The sequence below is a fragment of the Gopherus flavomarginatus genome, chromosome 12 (genome assembly GCF_025201925.1).
Source record: "Gopherus flavomarginatus isolate rGopFla2 chromosome 12, rGopFla2.mat.asm, whole genome shotgun sequence".
Classification (NCBI taxonomy): Eukaryota; Metazoa; Chordata; order Testudines; family Testudinidae; genus Gopherus; species Gopherus flavomarginatus.
Window position 1 is genome coordinate 3,898,382 of NC_066628.1, and position 22,343 is coordinate 3,920,724.

Below are 22,343 nucleotides of genomic sequence, written 5' to 3' on the forward strand. Positions count from 1 at the left end.
CTTAAAAGAAAGCTTTATATAAAAAGAAAGAAAAATACATACAAATGGTCTCTTTGTATTAAGGTGATACAATACAGGGTCAATTGCTTAAAAGAATATTGAATAAACAGCCTTATTCAAAAAGAAGACAAATCAAAGCACTCCAGCACTTATATTCATGCAAATACCAAAGAAAAGAAACCATATAACTTACTATCTGATCTCTTTATCCTTACACTTAGAAACAGAAGATTAGAAAACAGAACTACTTCTCCAAAGCTCAGAGAAAGCAGGCAGACAGACAAAAGACTCAGACACAAACTTCCCTCCACCCAGAGTTGAAAAAATCCGGTTTTCTGATTGGTCCTCTGGTCAGGTGCTTCAGGTGAAAGAGACATTAACCCTTAGCTATCTGTTTATGACAGCCCATTTTGTAGTCTGGTTGCTTCTCACCTTTTCAGGCAGGGTGTCGATCCCAGCCAGGGAGGCATGGAAGGAGGAGCAGTTGCTCTGGGTGAAAGCCCAGTCTCCTTCGTCTCTGAGAAATAGTAACATTTCCCTAGATACCCGACCCAGCCGTCAGGACACCAAGGGACAGCAGGGGAGCACGGAGGATCAAATTGAAGTTTCAGTGCTACCCCTGGGGGGAAAGAGAGAAAGTAACAGACACAAGGTGACAGAGACCCATCTGTTCTTGTGCAATTACACGCAGCACTAAAAATTTCACACATTCACTTTCCCCCTGAGACTAACCCAGCCCATCCTGTGCCAAGTGCTCAGATCTGTATATTTGATTCAGTAAAAATAAAAAAAGAAGAGGATTTCATTTTTAAGAATAAAAGCATCTGACTGAAAGTCACAGCATGAGACCAGCCACACTGGGTCAGACCAAAGGTCCATCTAGTCCCATATCCTGTCTTCAGACAGGGACCGATGCCAGATGTCCATCCCAGAGGGAATGAAGAGAACAGGTGATCATCAAGTGAGCCATCCTGTCACTCTTTCCCAGCCTCCGGCAGCTGGATATTTGAAGCATGGGGCTGCGTCCCTGATCACCCTGGCTAATAGCCATTGCTGGACTTATCCTCCATGAACTTATCTAGTTCTTTTTTGAACCCCCATTATACTTTTGGCCTTCACAACATCCCCTGGCAAGGAGTTCCATAGGTTGAATATGCGTCGTGTGCAGAAATACTCCCCTTTGTTTTCAACCTGCTGCCTATTCATTTCATCAGGTTACCCCTAGTTCTTGTGTTATGTGAAGGGGTAAATAACACTTCCCTATTCACTTTCTCCACACCAGTCATGATTTTACAGACCTTTCTCATATTACTACCTTAGCTGTCTATTCTCTACATTGAACAGTCCCAGTCTCTTTTATTTCTCCTCATACAGAAGCTGTTCCATTCTCCTAATCATTTTTGTCACCATTCTCTGCACCTTTTCCAATTGGAATGTATCTTTTTGGAGTTGAGGTGACCAGGACTGCATGTCGTATTCAAAGTGTGAGTATATCACTGATTTACTTAGTGCAATTTATGATATTTTCTATCTTATTATCTAATCTCTTTCCTAATATGGTTCCTAATATTCTGTTAGTTTATTTGACTGTTGCTGCACATTGAACGGATGTTTTCAGAGAACTATCCAAGATCTCTTTCTCCAGTGGCAACAGCTAATTCAGACTCATCATTTGGTATGGGTTTTTTTCTAATGTGCATTACTTTGCACTTATCAACATTGGTTAATACATGCAGGTAGCCTGCATTGTTTAAAAAAAAAAAAGAAAAAACTAGATAAAGTCCAGGCACAAGAGCCTCATCACAAAACTTTGCACTGACTGGCTCGGAGAAAGGTTTTAACTCAGGGGTGGGCAACCTGGGGCCCATCAGGGTAATCTGATTGCGGGCTGTGAGACATTTTGCTGACGTTGGCCATCCGCAGCCACCACCACCAAACTAGGGTGCCCAGACAGCAAGTGTGAAAAATCAGGACGGGTGTGGGGGGTAATAGGAGCCTATATAAGAGAAAGACCCAAAAATCAGGACTGTCCCTATAAAATCGGGACATCTGGTCACCCTACCCCCCGCAGTTCCCAGTGGCCTTGGTTGTCTGGTTCCCTGCGGACAGTGATTCCGGGCAGAGAGGATTGAACAGCGCAGAAGGCAGCACCAGCCCAGAGGACGTCCTCACTCATCTGAGACAGAATCTGTGCGAGCTGCAAACACACAGCAGCGCAGGTAACCGCAGCTCCTTCCATGCCTGAGCTGTCCGCCTGTCTAGTGCATCTGTCAGAGCTCCTCCTAGAAAAGTCCCTTCCTGCTACTAGGCCCACATGTGCCTTTCAGATGGGACTGAGAGGAGCAGCAGTGACACCCAGTAGCCAGTAAGGGTAGCTCTCAGTATATACAGTACCACAGTAAAAAAAAAACCAGAGTGAGGGACAAGGGAGTGGCTGTGCTGGGACATGGCATGAAGGGACATCAGGTGTCTACCCATCAATCCACACACAGACACACAGCGAGAGAGAGTCCCTGCCCCAGCCAAGATCAGGGCCCCGTTGTCCCGGGCGCTGCACAAACACACAGCGAGACAGTCCCTGCCCCTCCTGAGATCAGGGCCCTGTTGTGCCAGGTGCTGCACAGACACACAGCGAGAGACAATCCCTGCCCCGGCCAAGATCAGGGCCCCATCATGCCGGGTGCTGCACAGACACACAGCAAGAGACAGTCTCTGCCCCAGCCAAGATCATGGCCCCATTGTGCTGGGTGCTGCACAGACACACAGGGAGAGGCAGTCCCTGCCCCAGCTGAGATCATGGCCCTGTTGTGCCGGGCGCTGCACAGACACACAGTGAGAGACAGTCCCTGCCCCAAACAAGATCAGGGCCCCGTTGTGCCGGGCGCTGCACAAACACACAGCGAGAGACAGTCCCTGCCCCAGCTGAGATCAGGGCCCTGTTGTGCCGGGCGCTGCACAGACACACAGCGAGAGACAGGCCCTGCCCCAGCTGAGATCAGCCCCCCGTTGTGCTGGGCACTGCACAGACACACAGGGAGAGAGATCATGGCCCTGTTGTGCCGGGCACTACACAGACACACAAAGAGTGACAGTCCCTGCCCCAGCTCAGATCAGGGCCCCGTTGTGCCGGGCACTGCACAGACACACAGGGAGAGACAGTCCCTGCCCCAGCTGAGATCAGGGCCCTGTTGTGCCGAGTACTGCACAGACACAGAGAAAGAGACAGTCTCTGCCTCAGCCAAGATCAGGGCCCTGTTGTGCCGGGCGTTGCACAGACGCACAGCGAGAGACAGTCCCTGCCCCAGCTGAGATCAGGGCCCTGTTGTGCCGGGCGCTGCACAGACACACAGTGAGAGACAGTCCCTGCCCCAGCCAAGATCAGGGCCCCATTGTGCCGGGCGCTGCACAGACACACAGGGAGAGACAGTCCCTGCCCCAGCCAAGATCAGGGCCCCATTGTGCCAGGCGCTGCACAGACACACAGGGAGAGACAGTCCCTGCCCCAGCCAAGATCAGGGCCCCATTGTGCCAGGCGCTGCACAGACACACAGGGAGAGACAGTCCCTGCCCCAGCTGAGATCAGGGCCCCCATTGTGCCAGGCGCTGCACAGACACACAGGGAAAGACAGTCCCATTGACTTTTCCTTGCTATTTTTCCTGTTTGCATTGTGGGATGTTTCTTCTTCAGGATACATCATCCATTTGAATGGATCATATTTTCCTGTAGTTATTTTAAAAAGACGCGACCAACAATATTTTTATTTAAAAAATATTTATTTTAAATAAATAAAAAAGACTTAAAGAAATCGCTTTAGAAAACAACTTCCTTTGTCATATAATTATAATAAATAATAATACCCAGCTCCTATGTGGCTAACCTCAAAGCTAAGGGACCCAGCAAGGACATCCAGGAGTCATTCTTAAACTAACTAGGGCTCTGAGCCTGTGAACCTTACACTAGGGCTGATCCCCACTGAAATCATGGTGGAAGAGGGTCTTCTGGAGGAAAAAAATCATCCAATTTCCCATCTTTACTGTCTCCAGTAGTTGCCGAATGCTGACCCCACAGGACATTACTGGGAGAGGGCTGGAGATTCTCACCTTCATGGAAGAGATTAATCCCTCCCACATAGTCATTGCTGGATACCCAGTACTGTTAGAGAAACTGCCCTTGGAAAAAAACCTTCTGCTCCATGCGTGTTGTGGTCAGGGATGCATTTGAGTGTTGTGTAACTATGTTGTGGAGCAGTCCTTTGTGGAGTGAGGGGCGGAGCAGTACTTTAAAGTAATGTTTTAGGCCTCTTGAAGTGTGATTTACAATACGGAATAATTAAGGAACTGCCTCAGAGAAGTCCGTTGAGGAAGAAATCTCAGCAGAAAACTTTGGCTACAATCCACTGTCAGCTCCTGTCAAGGAAGCAAAAACACCTGTTCAGTGAGTGGTGTGGTTTTATATCTATACAGAAGGAGCAATCTGAAACTTTGTGCCTGGATTACATTAAAAGAAATGATAAAAATAAGATTTAAGTAAAGTCTCCAGGAGAGAGCACAGTGTATGTGTCTCTCTCTGTAACAGTCTGTGACACTGCTGAGAACCGAAGTGGCAGTTTGCAGACAGCGTAGCCATTTAAAAGTTTCAATGTACAGAAAATAAAATCCGTAGGTTTATCACAATGCACAAGTAGTTAAAGCGAAGCTGCTACTGAGAAGTAAAAGGGTGCTATCAATTTGAAAAGCACATTTCCATATGGAAACTTGGTGTTTATTAGTATTACAAGTAACCTTTAAAGCCATGTCTACACTCAGATTTCCAGTTGTGTTTTAACAAATTTGAACCAACTTATGTTAAGTGGAGCTAGACAAATAACGGGTTTTTCAGTTTGCTGGCAATTCCAAAAATCTGGGAGGAAAAACATTGGTCTCAGGTCAAACCAAAAATGAAATGTCAACCCATCAAAAAGTGTAAACCATAATAATAATTTCACATTGAAGTAGATGTTTTGACAAAATCAATTCAATTTTTCCTTTTTTTTCAAATATCATTAAAAAAAACAAAGTCATTTTGCACAGAAAAATCAAAACATTTAATTTTTAAAATGTCAAAAAAGAAAAAGAATTCTGAATTTGTTTCCTTTGGTTTTTCAGCCAAAAAAATTTCACCCAGCTCTAGTGTTAAGTAACATGATTGTAGATTCTAGTGTAGGCATGACACCTGTGTTTATTCCTTGTCATTAAACTGGGATGAAGAAGAATTTACAATTATGTTAAACACCTTAGGTAACAAATATCTGTCATATTTTAATGTAAATGTAGACAAACCCTAAAATAACTGACAGAGATAAAAAGAAACCTTTTGCTTTCCTCTATCTTTTCCTATCTCAGATGTCCAATGCCGATGATTTAAATGTCTATATTGTTAACTATTTCACATCTCAAAGAATGTAAGAAAAGAGAGGGAGGAGGGTCATATTATGAAGATCTCTATGAATGCCAGCTCATTCTGATGCTGCAGGAAGCAAATTTGGGACATTATGCCAATTTCCCCTCCCCCCCCAATTAAGAAGGAGCCACACCCCCAAAACCCAGCAGAACCCAGAGACCTTCCCTGATCATATTTTTAACATCTGAACAATCTACTCTGAGGGGCAATTGAACAGGTCAGGCATTTTTCATTGAAACGTTTTTCATATCAGACTGTTTCATTTACAAATGCAAACAGGAGCTACAGCTTATGTTTTCTAGATCAAAGTATCTATCAGTACTGAGAAGCTGCCATCTTTCATGATTTTAAACAAAATAATGGACTATTTCAACTTTGTCATTTGATAACATCAATAGCAGTAATGCATATTGTGCACTAATACATGGAATAATAACAAAAATGTAAATTAAAAGCCCCATCAAATAAAATAAAAAATTCTAACCAAAGGTTTTAAAATGCCAATACAATTTTTTTTCTAAATCCAAACATTTTTCGAAATTTCCAACTTGGTAGAAAATTTCATATATATTTGCGTGTGTTCTGATTCGGAATGAAAAGATTTCGACACATCAAAACTTCCGGCGAAACAGAAATTTGGAGTTCTGACCAGCTCTAAGTGGCATCTAATGTTAGCATCTCAAATCAGTGGGACTTCGTTTGGAGGCTGATTGTGGAAGAACACCACTACTATTTTCCCTTTCCCTCATTGGCTCAAACCCTCATCTGGTTGCTGCCCGTCCAAACTACCCATGCTAGAGCCTCACTCTCATAAGCCACACCTCTTATTTTGGCAGACATCTGATCGCTTACTGGAATACTGCAGAATATTTCAAGCACAGCAGCTGAGCGGTGGTTTGGCTCTGCACAAGGGTTATAGACACCATCTGACCCTTTCTCTCTCCAGCATTTCATGACAGAGCTGATTAGACTCACTTGAGAGTCTTTTGTTATGAATCACTAGAGCTGAGATCATTGATAACCAAGAACGTGCTAAGTCTTATATCTACTGTAGTGAAAAAGACTGCCCAGTCTGCACTAGCAGAGAGGATCCCCCATTAAGAGCCAACTAAAGCCAACAACTGCAAGTGGGATACAGTAGAAGGAAAGGGGAGCGACGTGTTAAAGGAACATTTGTTTGTTGGACTTTCACACCACAAGGTGAGGAACTGAGGCAAAGGCCACTGCCCAGCGTACTCCGGGGTGAGCGTTTTGCTCATGGTCATGTTTTCGAATCCTGCTTGTGGCGCTTTCCTGAATGATTGCTGGGTTTCTTTACCTCTTTTCATTAGAAGTTTTCTTTGCTATACACAGATGCAGTGCTTGCGAGAGGGGAAGTACTGTGTCATTGAGGTGCCCGGGGTGGTGTGCAATTTTCCCAGATTTCTGGGTTGGGGGCTCAAGCCGCTTCTGTGTCATATTGTTGAAAGGAACCACTAGATACTGAACCCAGCCCTTATTGCTTCTGACTTCATCTGGTAGAAGGGCTACATTCATAGGTGCTGGAACTAGGTGTGCTGGGGGTGTAACAGCAGATCCCCTGGCTTGAAATGGTTTCCATCATATACAGTGTTTACAGCTTGAGTCAATCGCTCCCAGGCCTCCCCCTCCCATACTATACACATTGTTCCAGCACCCCAGTTACATTTACTTCTATGGGCATGGGCACACTGCCTAACATCTGACTAAATCAGAATGGAAGTGTTTCAAACACCCTCTGCACTGGGGTAAATGCCGGCACGAGATGCAAGACAGCAGAGTCCAGTTTAGAAAGGGGAATGAGTCTCGCAAGCTTTCGATCTGTTTTTAAAAAACAGCAGTCTCGGGTTTTAGTTGTAGAATGCCGTGTACGGAAGTACTCCCATTTCACATCACTCTCCGTTGGACATATTTGCCATACAGGTCATGGCTGGGCTGCAGGTGCCATCTTGGAATTCATCAAATTGAGCGGGAGTTGGATAAGATCAAACAAGATTGGGTGTGGCTCGGCTGCCGGCACCATCCTGGAATTCTTTAAATTGGCTGGGTGTTGGTTCAGCCCCCTGGCTAGTTAGCTCTGTTCAAAGTACCCACTCGTTATCTCTTTTGCAATTTATAGTGGAAAATGTTGTAACAACGGATCGAATAAATTCCGCCTCAAGATCCTCTCAGAGCTACACAAGGGTCAGAGAAAATCAGCAAACCCTCTTTGTCCTGTCTCCTTATACATCACAGTGGCTGAGGTTAAACCCTACCTCGCATTCAGATGGGACTGTTTTAGAACCCCTGTTTCACACTGCAACGCACTGAGGGTAAACGCAGGATTTCCCAAATGTGTTCATTGCGTGGACCATATTTAAATACGTAGCTCAACCTATGGATTCTCTTCTCCTTCCATTCCCTACCATGCAGTGGTCCTTGTGGCTAACGGGGAACTGGACTAGAAATGACCTCTCAAGGTCCCTTCCAGTCTTATGATTCTATTCTATGATTCTAACTGCAGTGGTTGATTCTGATTAAGAACCTATGTAACACTTTTATCTATGATTTTTTTTTTGGCAGCTGAAACAAGGAGAAAGAGCCAGTGCTCTGCGACCAGCTAGCTCTCTGCTGAGCCTCACCAAGCAGCCTGCAGACCACTCTCTCAGATCCTCTGTGCTACACAATTTTACCATGTGGTAAGTCTCAGCAGACATGCATAAAAAGAAGTGCACTACTTTGGTTTTCTTGCCCCCATGCAATGCTTCCAAAAAATGGTTTTAAATGCTCCATTGAGCCAGAAACTTTTCACTCTCCTTCATCAGTCTGGGGAGGGGAAAATAAAGACATGGGGAGCTTGGACATTAATTGCGTAATAGGACTATGATCCTGATGGATGTATCTCTTGGTGCTATGAACATTTAATAGTGAATGAAGTCTGGTATCTGATGGCTCTCAATATAACTTTCTTTTTAAACACGTTTCTGTGGGCTGATGTGCTCACTCCAATATTTAGAAATTAAGAGTTAGATTTTTAAAGATAAAAGCTGCTTTTTTGACCAAAAAACGAACTATTTTTTGGATTTTGGCCAAACTATTTTGGGGGCCTTGGAAATTTTGAAATATGCAAAAGTTTTTTTCAGACGGCACTGGCAGGCAGACCATGCCCTGTGTTGTTAGGGCTGGATCCAACTCCCCCTGAAATCAGTGGAAAGACTCCTATTGAAAACTTTGCAGAGGGGGAGGGATAAACCCAGGATTGTGAGTTCAATACTTGAGGGGGCCACTTAGAGATCTGGGGCAAAAATCAATACTTGGTCCTGCTAGTGAAGGCAGGGAGCTGGACTCAATGACCTTTCAGGGTCCTTTCCCGTTCTATGAGATAGGTATAGCTCCATATATATTCTGTCTGCATTTTCTGTAGAACATCCCATTTTCTAACCAGCTGTAGTTTACACGGTGCCTGCCACCACAGAGTTCTAGTCACTGGCCCATGCTATGAGACAAACGCTAGATATTTAGTATGGTCTTTGAGAGGCCAGAAAAGGTAAGAATTTGTCTACCCTGATTAGAAAAAAAGTCTCGCCTTCAAAAATATTTTCTGACACCGATTTCAAATATAATTTATATAGTGATTTTTTTTCTGTTTTACAAAAAGTTGCCACCATCATGCTTTGCTTTCCCCAGGTCACAAAAATCTAATGGGGCCAGGTCCCTCCCTCGTGTACCTCAGCTCTGTTGCAAAAAACTTCCATAGGGTGGTCTGTCTGATCTGCAACGCTGTCATGTTAGAGAGTTTCACTTGCAGAGTCTATCACCCCAAAGCAGAAACTGGGTAGCGTGAGGCATTCTCCTTCCTCACTTTAATTTTGTCCCTGGTTTGTCATTGATTTCAGAAGAGATAGAGGGGGCTACATTGCAAACTTGCCCAGCACCTCTGCCAGGCTGACCACTTATAACTTTTTACGTTTTCTGCGCTGCAGTTTTTAAGCAGTTCGTGCATTGCATATTTTGCCTTGTTAACAACAGTCACTCTGATGATGCTGAGGTGGCAGGTTAAACTGTCTGAATTTGGGGAGTAACTAGAACAGGAAAAAATGTAACCAGTAAACTTAGATCCCACCCTCACTGTCCTTCTCAGGCTCACTCACTGTTCTTTCTGGTCACTATGTCCAACATTATCCTTCTCCACATCAGTCCCTGTTTTACCTGTGGAAGATTGAAATTGTCCACATACCTACTCGCTGAATGCCCTGGTAAGTCCATACTTGCTCACTGTGGGTCATATCTTCATTACTGCAGCCACGAGCAAACAGAAAAATCAAAATCTCCCGGGCAGAAGGGCCACCAAGAAAGATAAACGTGAAAGGAAGCTGGAAACAGCAGCATAGAGTTCACAAAAACAGCCAAATAACAGTTATGAACCACATAGTACGATATCACTGCAGGCGAGAGTCTAACGTACCCATCTGGGCTTCGCTAGCTTGGTGCAATGAGACACTGAAGTGAACAAATATGGTCACAAAAGCAGCTCGGGGAGCGGATCAGGAAGTGTTTATGCAACAGAGCCGTTAGCATTCTGCCAGCACCCTTTGGCTTCTTTCCATCTTCCTGATTCATAGGGCTCTTCTCCCCACTCTGCGTGTGTGAATGTGTGTGCGCGCACTGGATTCACCCACCGTACCTCTGTGTGTGTGTGTGTTTCTGAATTCACCTACTCTGTGTGTGTGTATGTATGTGTTCTGGATTCACCTACCGTGTGTGTGTGTGTGTGTGTGTGTGTGAGTCTTCTCCCAACTCTGTGTGTGTGTGTGTGTGTGTGTGTGTGTGTGTGTGTGTGTGTGTGTGTGTGTGTTCTAGATTCACCTACCCTGCATGTGTGTGTCTGTGGCCTGTGTGTTCTGGAGTCACCTACCGTGTGTGTGTGTGTGTGTGTGTGTGTGTGTGTGTGTGTGTGTGTGTGTGTGTGTGTGTGTGTGTGTGGCAGAACACAAAAGGACCAGGAGCATCCGAAGCCTGGTGTCTGACCCAGGTAGAAAGCTGGTGATTGGTTTTTAGGTCAAGGGTGCAGGAGGAAAAGATTGTCTGTGAAGAAGCTATTTCTTGCTGTTTGCTTCTTTCTGGGTTCACAGACTCAAGACTTTGTACATGCTGTCATAAACAGATAGCTAAGGGTTAATGTTCTTTTACCTGTAAAGGGTTAACACAGGGAACCAAACACCTGACCAGAGGACCAATCAGGAAACAAGACTTTTTCAATCTGGGTGGAGGGAAGTTTTGGGTGTGAGTTCTTTGTCCTTTGTTCTTGTTCTGTTCCCTCTCTCGGTTCTGAGAGTGATTTTTCTGTCTCCAGGTTTTTCTAATCTTCTGTTTCCAAGTTGTAAGTACAAGGATAGTAAGACAATAGGTTTATATTGTTTTTTTTGTATTTACATGTGTGTAGTTCCTGGAATGTGTTAAATTGTATTCTTTTGGAATAAGGCTGTTTATTCACTTTTTTTCTTAAGCAATTGACCCTGTATATTTTCACCGTTATACAGAGACTATTTTTAATGTCTTTTTCTTTCTTTTTTATATAAAGCTTTCTTTTTAAGACCTGTTGGAGTTTTTCTTTAGTGGGGACTCCAGGGAATTGAGTCTGCAGCTCACCAGGGAATTGGTGGGAGGAAGAAGTCAGGGGGAAAATCTCTTTGTGTTAGATTTACTAAGCCTGACTTTGCGTACCCTCTGGGTGAGGGGGAGAAAGATTAGATCTCTCGGTACTTGTGTTTCCAGGACTGGAAGCAGGGAATCTCCTAGGGTCATCCAGGGAGGGGAGCCTGGGAGGAAGTAACAAGGAAACAAGGGGAGGGGGTTATTTCCCTTTGTTGTAAGACCCAAGGCATCTGAGTCTTGGGATCCCCCAGGGAAGGTTTTGGGGAGACCACAGTGAGCTAGGCACTGTATAATTCTTAGCTGGTGGCAGCGATACCAGGTCCAAGCTGGTACCTAAGCTTGGAGGTTTTCATGTTAACACCCATATTTTGGACGCTAAGGTCCAGATCTGGGAAAAAATGTTATGACACATGCCTTGTAAACAAACAAGATTGCATCTAAGAAATACCTGTCACCGGGGCGGCGCTGTGGAGGGGGGACCTTGCAGGGGCTATAGCCACCCCAAAATTTACCTTACCCTCCCACCCCATGTAGCCACCCTTCCCAGTGCAAAGCTCAGACATTCCACAGATACTTCTCTGCTCCCATTCAAATTCATTCTTGCCATCCAGTAGAGCAGGCAGATTGAACCTGTCTCCTGCCTCCTGGGTGAGTGCTCTGCCCACTGGGCTAAAAGTCATAAGGTTGGCAGCTCCTCTCCTATTTTTTTAATATAGTGAAGCAGGTGCCCAAACTTCCCGCAAGAAACGATTTTGGCACAGAAGCCGCATGGCTGCTGGAGAGGGGTCCCTGGCAAGCAGCGAGAGATGCTTCCCTGTAGCCTGGATTTAAGGACCTAACTCCGTGACAGGGATGGTGCTTAGGACACGCCCCAACTGGATTAATCTTTTGTGGGCCTCGGCGCCCACAGCGTGGCCCCGCCCCCCCCCCGCTCCGACCTAAGGCCCCTGCCGGCTCTGCCTCTTTCCTCCCCAAGACCCCACCCATGCTCCACCCTGAGGGCCTGCCCTCACTTAGCCTCTTCCTCCCAAGGCCCGTCAAGCACACGGGTGGAAGGGGGTGGAGGGGAGTGAGTGGGGACATGGCCTGAGGGCGGACCACAGGTGGAGACGGGGGCAGGGGCCCCAGTCAGGGCACCAGAGACCCTTCTGAGTGTGGGCCTGCCACCACGTCACCAGTGGTGCCATTGTAAACCTGGTGCTGGACACCCTCCCTCTCATGCCATCTCCCATTGGCTAGTTCAGGCAAGGAGCCCCCTAGCCAGCTGGTTGTTGTGGCTCCCATGTGGGGGCACCTATCTCTCCCCATTCACCTAGGACCACATGACATAAAAACGTGGCCAGGCCATTAACCATCTTTTGTGCAGCTATTCTGCAGCTGAAAGGAACCTTAGAAAGGTTTACATGTCCCTGGGAGAAGGATTTAACCCATCACAATTATCTGAGTTTGCTGTGTCCTCTTTCTATGAAGACTTTCATCTTGCATACTCATATACCAGTGACTCACCGTTGCCACAAAAAACTGCCAAGAAAATCTCCTGACATGCCTTTTTGCTGTGATTAGATGACATTCATCTGGTGATTATCCTTATATGTTCATGTTCTGACTCCCAGCTGGTCTTTGGAAAGTCACTCTCAATTGGAAGAGTTTACGACTGTTACCCTGTGGGTGGCACTCACTCTTTTCTGGGCCCTTCACATTCGTCTGTCTGCTGAGCAGCTCTTAGCTCCCACGTAAGACGTGAGTCTTGTATTGTGCAGAGGAGCAGAGGAGAGGAAATTGAAGAGTTGGGTGTGTAATTTAGATTCTAAGTTTTTTGGAGACTTTAATTTTTCTGTAAAGTCCCATGTACATCTGTCTAAGCAACCAGACTAATCGATACAAGCCCTCTTCAGAGTAAGGTTGCCTACATCAGTGGTTCTCAACACCCCTGGGGGTACACCGAGGTCTTCCAGGGGGCACATCAGTTCATGTAGATATTTGTCTAGTTTTACACCAGGCTACATAAAAAGCACTAGTGAAGTCAGTCCCGACTAAAATTTCATACAGACATTGACATGTTTATACTGCTCTATAGACTATCTGCTGAAATCGAAGTACAATATTTCTATTCCAATTGATTTCTTTTATAATTGTATGGTAAAAATGAGAAAGGCAGTAATTTTTCAGTAATAGTGTTCTGTAATGCGTTTGTATTTTTATATCTGCTTTTGTAAGCAAATAGATTTTAAGTGAGGTGAAACATGGGGGTACGCAAGACAAATCAGACTCCAGAAAGGAGTTCAGTAGTCTGGAAAGCTTGAGATCCACTGGCCTACATCATGTTGATTATAGAGACAGGGATGGTGGTGAAAGAAAATAAAAACGAAAGGGAACTATGACACGTTATCCTGGGTGTCCTTGTCAAGTGGACACACGATGTTGCATCAGCTTGGAGAAAGGAAAGAGAATACTGCCAAGAGGTGAGATGTGTCCAAAAGGACTCTGTATCCTCCTGCAGATCCCCTAGCCAGCCAAGTAGAAGCATGTGTGTGTGTGTTCCTTCCACATTTCTCTTTTCCTTCTGTGCCTGCGCCTCTTTTTCCCTCAATTTTTCATTTCTCCTCCCCACTATTAATCTTTCTTTCCCCTCCCTCTCTCTGAGTCTCCCCCTTCTCCTTCTCTCCTTTCCATCCCTCTCCAACCCTTTCTATCCCCAACACACTTTTCTCAACCTGTCCCCAGTTTCACCGTGTGCTCCCCACTCCCCTTGCTGGCCGGAGGAGGAGTAGAAATGCGCCTTGAGGCTCAGCGTGGCTGAGACCAGGGATTGAAATGGATTGAAACAGGAGAGGGGAGCCCCTCAGCACACCAGCCTCAGAGGAAAGGCAGCTGTGAAGGGGCCCACACGTTCTGCCATGGAAAACAACCAGCCTGTGAAATCTACCGCTCAGAACCCACAATGCCAAGGCAACTGTCTTTAACTCATCCACGGAAATGGATCTCGGGTTGTAGCATCCCTGACATCACAACTACCTCCTGCTTACATGGCTCCAGAACTGACTCTCTCAGTGCAATGAATTTGGGAGGCTGCTACACCGCTAGAAATGGAAGACATTTTTCTTCCTTTTGGAGAAAAATGCAGATTCAGCAACACCAAAATGGCTTATAAATGATGATGAACAAATTGTTGTGGTCAATCATAACAACATCAATAATGAATGGGGCACATGTATACTTATTTTATTCTCCTTTCACACGCACACCCCCAAATGTTGAGCTACTTTTGCTCCAAATCTGGAAAAATTTATCCTAAGCCAGCCCTGACGTGGAAAAGTTCAGATGGACGGGTGAAAGTCTCAGACAGCGATTTAACAGGGGATTATGATGGAAACACTTAGGCAGCCTTAGTCACAGCTATTGCCAATGCTGTGCTGTTGCAAATTGACAGGAGATCCTGACTATGGGAGAAAACTCAGGGCCAGCATTGCTTACAGCTGTCTCTTATGACATAGGTGTACAATACTTAGGCTGTTGTGGTGTTGATCTCAAGTCGAGGCCTCTCGGTGGTACTATAAGACACTCAGTAACAGAAACTAGCTCTGCCACGTTTGAATAACGTACACTTCCTTGCAGCCAGGCGATACTCAGAAGATACAGGAAAGCAATGTGCCCCACCTGCTACATGGATCAATCAGAGAATGGAGGAGAGACAGCTAAGGCACTTACTAACCCTCCAGGCTCACAGACAAAAAACAGACCAGGTAAGCGAAGCTTTGCTGTCATTAGACAGACGGAAGAACGAAAAAGAAATATGGAAAGAATTGCCGTGTTTACAAGCTTACCAATGAGCCTTTAATCAAAAGGTTCACAGCGTTCCGGTACTTCTGAGAATTGTACTTTTATCAGGTGTAGCAGAATGCTGTTCTCCTCCCAACAGAAGTACCAGAACTGGAGTGTTCTGGCATGACTCAGGCCCTATCCTTGTCTGATCCTATTTATTAACCATTGGAGGTTGTGGGAGGACAATAAATAGCTGCATAGATGCTCAGTATTGTGTCTCCTTCACATGTCTTAGAAGACAGTGTAAATTTCCACACTAATTGTTACATAACATAACACTACAGGCCAGCCCTATGTACTCTGTGGCAAACTGGATTTAAATTCTGCTTCAGTGGTCCTGGATTTCTGCCGCATCTGGTGGAAATTCTCTGGTGGCATCAGATAAATTTAAAATGTGAGCTCTTATGAGATTAAATATGAAAAAGATAATGCAATCAGTCAATGGTGGATTACCACATGGGATAACGGGGCTGGAAGAGCGCTTGCTTCCTGCTTCCTCCCCACTCTGGCCCCGGGGCCATGGCAGGGGCACAGAGCTTCTCCAGTCTCACGGCCACAGTGGGGGTTCGGAAAGGAAGAAGCAGGGGGAGGGGCCCCAGGGAAAGGGGTGGAATGGGGTGGCACCATGGGTGGGGCTTCAGGCGGAAAGGATGGGCAGGGCCATGGTATTTAAAACAAACTTCACAAGAAACTGCAGAACTGGAATTAATTTGCAAACTGGACACCATCAAATTAGGCCTGAATAAAGACTGAGAGTGGCTGGGTCACTACAAAAAGTAATTTTCCCTCTGTTGATATTCACCCCTTCTTGTCAACTGTTGGAAATGGGCCACATCCACCTTGATTGCATTAGCCTCCTTAGCTCTGAATCCCCCACCCCACTTGGTAAGGCAACTCCCATCTTTTCATGTGCTGTATATTTATACCTGCCTACCGTATTTTCACTCCATGCATCTGATGAAGTGGGTTATAGCCCACAAAAGCTTAAGCCCAAATAAATCTGTTAGTCTCTAAGGTGCCACAAGGACTCCTTGTTTTGTTTTTAATTTAATGTTTTTCATCTTGAATATTTTTTTTTTGACCATTGAAATTTTTGAAAAAAATTGAAAAATTAAAAAAGGAGGGCATTTCAAACCCTGCAAGATGAAAGCAATTTCACAACTGTTGTGAAATTGTTCATTTTTCAAACAGCTCTAGTTATAATAAATTAAGCTTATTTTACTCTGTTCCTACCTTTTCTATATGTGTCATATTGTTATCTGTAAGTTTTAGTGTTAACACCCCATAGTGATGAATTGGGTAGTTGCCCTCTCTCCAAGCTGTTGTTTCAGGCTTTCTGCAGACTCAGGCAGATACTGCTGCATCGGTTACACTCATGTCACCTTTTCAAGCTGTTCTTTGCAACCACGGGGACTATAAACATGTATTTTTAGATTAAAGGTCAGATTCTGGAGCACAATTATGCAGCAAGGTATGAACCCTGCCTCCATAGAATTGTAGAATACACAGGGCTTTGGCTATAGTGCACAATATTACATTCCCCAGGATTTACTAGCAAGTGCAGTTCATAACAGATAGCAATTGCAAAACAATACTTGGCCACTGGGGGCTTGGCTGCAGACACTGTTGATAAATGTGGCTTCACTATCTCTCCTCAAGAACATTAATGGGTTTTTTTTTGGTTTTTTTTTTTCAGATGAATCTCACTTCTGGCTTTTCCATATCGTGTGGAAATATACATTAGTCACGGTTCTCTTTCTAGTTTTTCTCATTAGTGCTGTTATTGTTTTGGCGGGTGAGTTGACAGCAATTCCTAATTGAGTTTTTGGTGTTTGTTTTCCCTTCACAGTCTGAATCATGGAAGATGCACAATCCAGCCTCCCCAACCTTAGTAGTGTTGAACCAGCATGTGATAGGAAAGCAAAGAGCCTGATTTGCTTCATCCCTCTGGCTGAAACTAGTTGGTTCACCCCCATCAAAATAATTCTTACAAACTTCTGGCTGAGAATCTCTAGGGCCTCTCTGCTTTGGAGTGGAGACTTGAAATTTGACAGGGGAGGTGGTTTTGGGTTTGTCTACACGGCACAAATAACGCAGGTGTTTGGCCCCCAGGTTGGAACACCCAGGCTAGCTTCACCTAGGTGCAGGCATCCCCACAGCAAAGTCCTACCCGAGTTACTGTGTCCTCACTAGTTGTGTCGTCCCATGTCTCGCTAGGACTTTCCATGGTTCTTTGTGCCAAGACCCTCCGGGATTTCTTCCCAGTCACTTGTGGGAGAACTTCTCTGTCCTTCAGGGGGTGTTGTGGGAAAGGCCTTGGATGATAATCTGCACTTGAATGATTTGTATAGCGTCATTCACTTGAGCGATTTAGGCTGTGTCCTCCCTACAAAGCTGGTGGGTTCCAGACTGAGTTAAACTGGAGCCTAGATCCTAATCCATCCCCCAGCCAGGTCAGCTAGTGTGGGCATAAATCACCTCCAAACACGTCACTGTTTTTACCTGTGTGGACGGGAGCTAAAACCTGGGGAAGAGCCTGAGTTAACAGTTCGGTGTAGACATACCCTTTGTGTCAAGGGCGTGCTGCTGGCGATCCCATGAAAAGCCACCCAAATTTGGGGAAGTTATAAGCCTTTGAAAAAATTCCATTCATAGGTGTTCAGTAGAGATTTGTTAGAAGCTGGGATTTTGAGTGGCCTCCTGGCCTTAACTTTTCAGTGTTTGACTTTGCAAACGTAACGTTCCATGTCATTTTTTGTCTGTATTAGACTGTCGGTTCCTCTGGGAAGTAGCCAGGTCTTAATTCTTACGTGTAACATTCTATGCACACCTCCATCCATATCTAAGTACACCTCTACCCCGATATAACGCGACCCGATACAACACAAATTTGGATATAACACAGTAAAGCAGTGCTCTCGGGGTTGGGGGAAGGACTGCGCACTCCGGCGGATCAAAGCAAGTTCAATATAACGCTGTTTCATCTATTATGCGGTAAGATTTTTCAGCTCCCAAGGACAGCATTATATCAAGGTAGCGGTGTAATCATAAATGGGCCACAACAATAGAGATTTTCCTAGAACGTGTAAAATTGATAGTGGTTTAGGGGCATTTTCCATCCCTGAATGGTCACGTTTGCAGATAGGAAGGCTGGAGCCCTGGGTGTAAAAATGCATGGCTCTGTCTGCACTTACCATAACTGCATATATAAATAGGTTCTCAGCACCTGAGATCATAATTTAGATGCCTGCCTAGCATTTAGGCATGCAGAGATCTCACATGAAGTCTAAATGTGATTTCAGGCCACCTCTGCTGGCCTCTGCTGGCCAAACAGCACTCCCGGCCTCAGTTTCCTTCCCCAAGGTGGGCGTTCTTCGTTTGCCAGACACCAGTCAGTGCTGGAAATGTGGCCGGTCCCTCCAGCTATGTTACAAACAAACATAACCCCCTTCCAGGGTAACAAGAGTACAGGTAAAAGTCCCACCCTCCAGAGTGAGTTCCCAGTTCCTTCTGGGTTACCTTTCCATGTCTCTGGGATGGAGCACTTGCCTCCCCAGGCTGGAGTAACAGCCTCCCGCAGACCCTGCCTCAGAGTCTTCCAGAGGCTCCTACCCACTATCTGTGGTTCCACTCTCAATTAATTTATTTCACCCCCCTTAGTCCCAGCCGCTCAGGCTGGGAAGCACACAATTATATATGGCACAGATCAGGCAGGCCCCATCTCTCCTTAAAGGCCAAGTCCCCCGGTGACGATGTTATTCCACAGTATTGGCATGTCCATTTCATAAAACCCTGCCATCAGCCTGCGGTTTTTGTGTCTGATTGCGAGCTTCCAGGTACATTGCACATTAAGCTGTTCACCTCCATTGCTTGCTAATGAGCTATGATGGAATTTATACTGGGGATCTGGGGCCTGGCGTTCCTCCCATTGAGCTCAACGGCAAAGCTCCTGTAGCCTTTCATGATGCAGGATCAAAGCTTCGTGGCAGAGCTAATCTGGTTAAACTCCGGTGTTGATCTTATATCTAACAATATAAGCTACAGACGGGGTATTTGAACATTCCAAGTAAAATACAGAGAAGGGCAATAAAAATGATCAGGAGAACGGAGCAGCTTCCTCATGAGGAGAGATTAACACGACTGGGACTATATAGCTTAGAAAAGACAATTAAGTGGGGAGATGATAGAGGTCTATAAAATCATGAATGGCCTGGAGCAAATGAATAGGGAAATGCTGTTTACCCCTTCACATAATACACGCACTGGGGTCACCTAATGAAATTAACAGGCAGCAGGTTTAGAACAAACAAGAGGAAGTATTTCTTCACCCAGTGCACAGTCAACCTGTGGAACTCCTTGCCAGGGGATGATGTGAAGGCCAAAAATATAACTGGGTTCAATTAAAAGTAGGTAAATTCAAGGAGGATGGGTCCATCAATGGCTATTAGCCAAGACGGTCAGGGATGCATCCCCATGCTCTGGGTGTCCCTAAACCTCCAACTGCTAGAAGCTGGATGTCACAGGAGATGGATCACTTGATAAATTGCCCTGTTCTGTTCATTCCCTCTGAAGCATCTGGCAGCAGCCACTGTCAGAGACAGGACACGGGGCTAGATGGATCATTGGTCTGACCCAGTGTGGCCGTTCTTATGTTCTTGTCACCCAAGTGTAGACTCCGCGCACAATCTTTGGACCACTTATGTCTTATTTTGAGAGCTTAAGTGCGGGAGTGGGGTTAATCTTTGTACGCAGGCTCTCAGCCCGGGGTGGAATATCACTCTTTGCCTCTGAATCTTGTACAGAGAAGGGATGGGGAAAGTTCCTCACTGTTGTGTTAATTTCATTTTCAGTGGTTAGCAGTAGGCCCTGCCCAAATCATGCTGCTTCCACATGTCCAGTCAATTGGATCGGGTCCCAGGGCAGAACATACCCATGGAAATGCTACTACTTCTCACAGGTCGATGGGGATTGGAACTCTAGCCAGAGAAACTGCTCTTCGCTCGGTGCCTCCCTGGCTACAGTTGACACCTGGGAGGAAAAGGTGATAAACTCTGCAATCCCAGTAGTCCGGGCTTGGCAATAGGTAGGTAATAACTGCGGAGATGCTGCAGGGAATTCTGTAGTTAAATCTGAGGAATATTTTATGCTAGGACTCAGCAACTCTAGAACAAGGAGATGCCTCGGTGCCGTCTCATGATGCGAAGCCAAAATAAGGCCCTGATCCTACAGTGCGCTCCACGCAACCAGATTCCTGCACTCCCAGAGGCAGGGGTCTGCCCAAGCTGAGTCTATTCTAGTCCAGTCTATAGAGGTTCTTATGTTGCACTCATCGCTGATGGGCTAATAATATTCTTATTAATATATTCTTAATAATATAAAAATAGCCTTTTCTGCCCACAGCATCACACTGTTGACTCATTTCAATTTGTGATCCCCCGTTAGCCACTTATGGGATCAGGGCCTGAGTACTTCTGGGGATAATTAGCATGTTAAAATTGTTCACGTGGTCTTAAGTTCCAAGTATTAAAAAAAACTATTGGATTTTTTCCCTCAGTCTCTGATATATATTATTGCATAGGCTGGTCCTGTAAGCGAGTTACACGTGTGGAATGTGATGCAGACAGTTGTGTCTTTATTGCATCTCAGTAACATGTAATGCATAATATTTGTTTTCACTTTTTTTTTTAATAAGGAGTTCATGCTGCACTATAAGGGACGCTCAGAAACCTGAATTGGCCTTACCAGGGAACAAGTAGACAAGCCCTGGAAATGGGTAAATGGCACCCCATTCAAGAACCAGTAAGTCCTTTTCTTTACATTCCCTTTCTATCATGTTCTAAGGTGACTAACGTGCAGGGAGATATTCTCAGCTGGTGCATTGGAATAGCTCCATAGACTTGTGCAACTTAAGTGCAGCTATATGACTTACGCCAGCTGGGAATCTGCCCCACTGATTCCAGTGGAGTGGTTTGTTTTTTAAATCCCATGGCCTTTGTGTTTCAGGTTTCAAATAAGGGGAGGAGGTGAATGCGCGTATCTGAATGACGACAAAGGTGTCAGCAGCTCAAGATGCAGCACAGGGAGACGCTGGGTCTGCAGCAGGCCAGACTGATGCACAAAGCCAAGACAAAAGGCAATGCAAGGCCTTCGGAATGTGGGAGAATGATTAGTCGTCACTTTGCTTTCTGAACTGGAGATTTTGACCCCTGTCGACTCACTGAGGACTGGTTCAAACCTGTGTTTCGATGGAAAACTGGGCTGGGAAACACAGTTCTCATAGATTCTGAGGCCAGTCTTCGTGTTTCCTTCTGTGGGCCACCTCCTCTTCTTCTAGTTTTCTTTTGTGGGCTGCCTCTTTGGCTGCTTGTTCTGTTTTGTAGGCTGCCAGTTTGATGCTTTCTTCCTTTTATTTCAGCTCCACCTCTTTTTGTCTTTTTTCCAGTTGTCGCCTGTGTTCAGCTTCTTTGATTTGTTCTTCTGCCTCCCTTTTTTCCTTGGAAGTCATGGTTCCTGTTTTCTTGTGTTGGGGTGCCCTCTGGTGTTTATTGTCTGAACTGCAGGCTCTGTTGTCTCCTGGGGTCTGCCTAGCAACAGTGCCTTTTTCCCTTTCTTCCTCTAGCTAATTTTTTCAATGTAAAGTAAACCAGAAAAACCACTTTATTTGCATGTGTATAGTGCTGGTATTTGACTGCTAATGGGAGTGCTATTGTGTCACAAAAGAGCCTTTTGTCACAGCTTAATGGTTCCTTGCTGAATATGCAAGCCAGTTCCCTTTAAAACCAAACTGTTTCTCTTTGCTTAAAAGCCCCTAGCAGAGAAAAGAAAAATATAATATTGCTACTGGCTTGTGGATTCTATCTTTTTCACAAACGCTGCCACTCATATCATAACCCCAGTCCCAAATTTGGACCTTAGCGTCCAAAATATGGGGGTTAGCATGAAAACCTCCAAGCTTAGGTACCAGCTTGGACCTGGTAAAGCTGCCACCACCCAAAAAATTAGAGTGTTTTGGGGCACTCTGGTCCCCCCAAAAACCTTCCCTGGGGACCCCAAGACCCAAATCCCTTGAGTCTCACAACAAAGGGAAATAAACCTTTTCCCTTCCCCCCTCCAGGTGTTCCTGGAGAGAGACACAGAAGCAAGCTCCGTGAATTTAAACAGAGGGATTCCACCCTCTCTATTTCCAGTCCTGGAAACAGAAGTACTTCCCTATTCACCCAGAGGGTATGAAAAGTCAGGCTAGTAAATCTAACACACACAGATTTCCCCCTGACTTCTTCCTCCCACCAGTTCCCTGGTGAGCACAGACTCAATTCCCTGGAGTTCCCCACTAAAGAAAAACTCCAACAGGTCTTAAAAGAAAGCTTTATGTAAAAAGAAAGAAAAAAATACATAAAAATGGTCTCTCTGTATTAAGGTGACAAATACA

The 22,343-nt window shown here is 45.3% G+C and overlaps 1 pseudogene; it reads left to right on the forward strand.

Annotated features, from left to right (window-relative positions):
* The first annotated feature begins 6,195 nt into the window (after positions 1-6,195).
* On the forward strand, positions 6,196-21,757 carry LOC127032328 (C-type lectin domain family 2 member D-like; annotated as a pseudogene).
* The last annotated feature ends 586 nt before the right edge of the window (positions 21,758-22,343 follow it).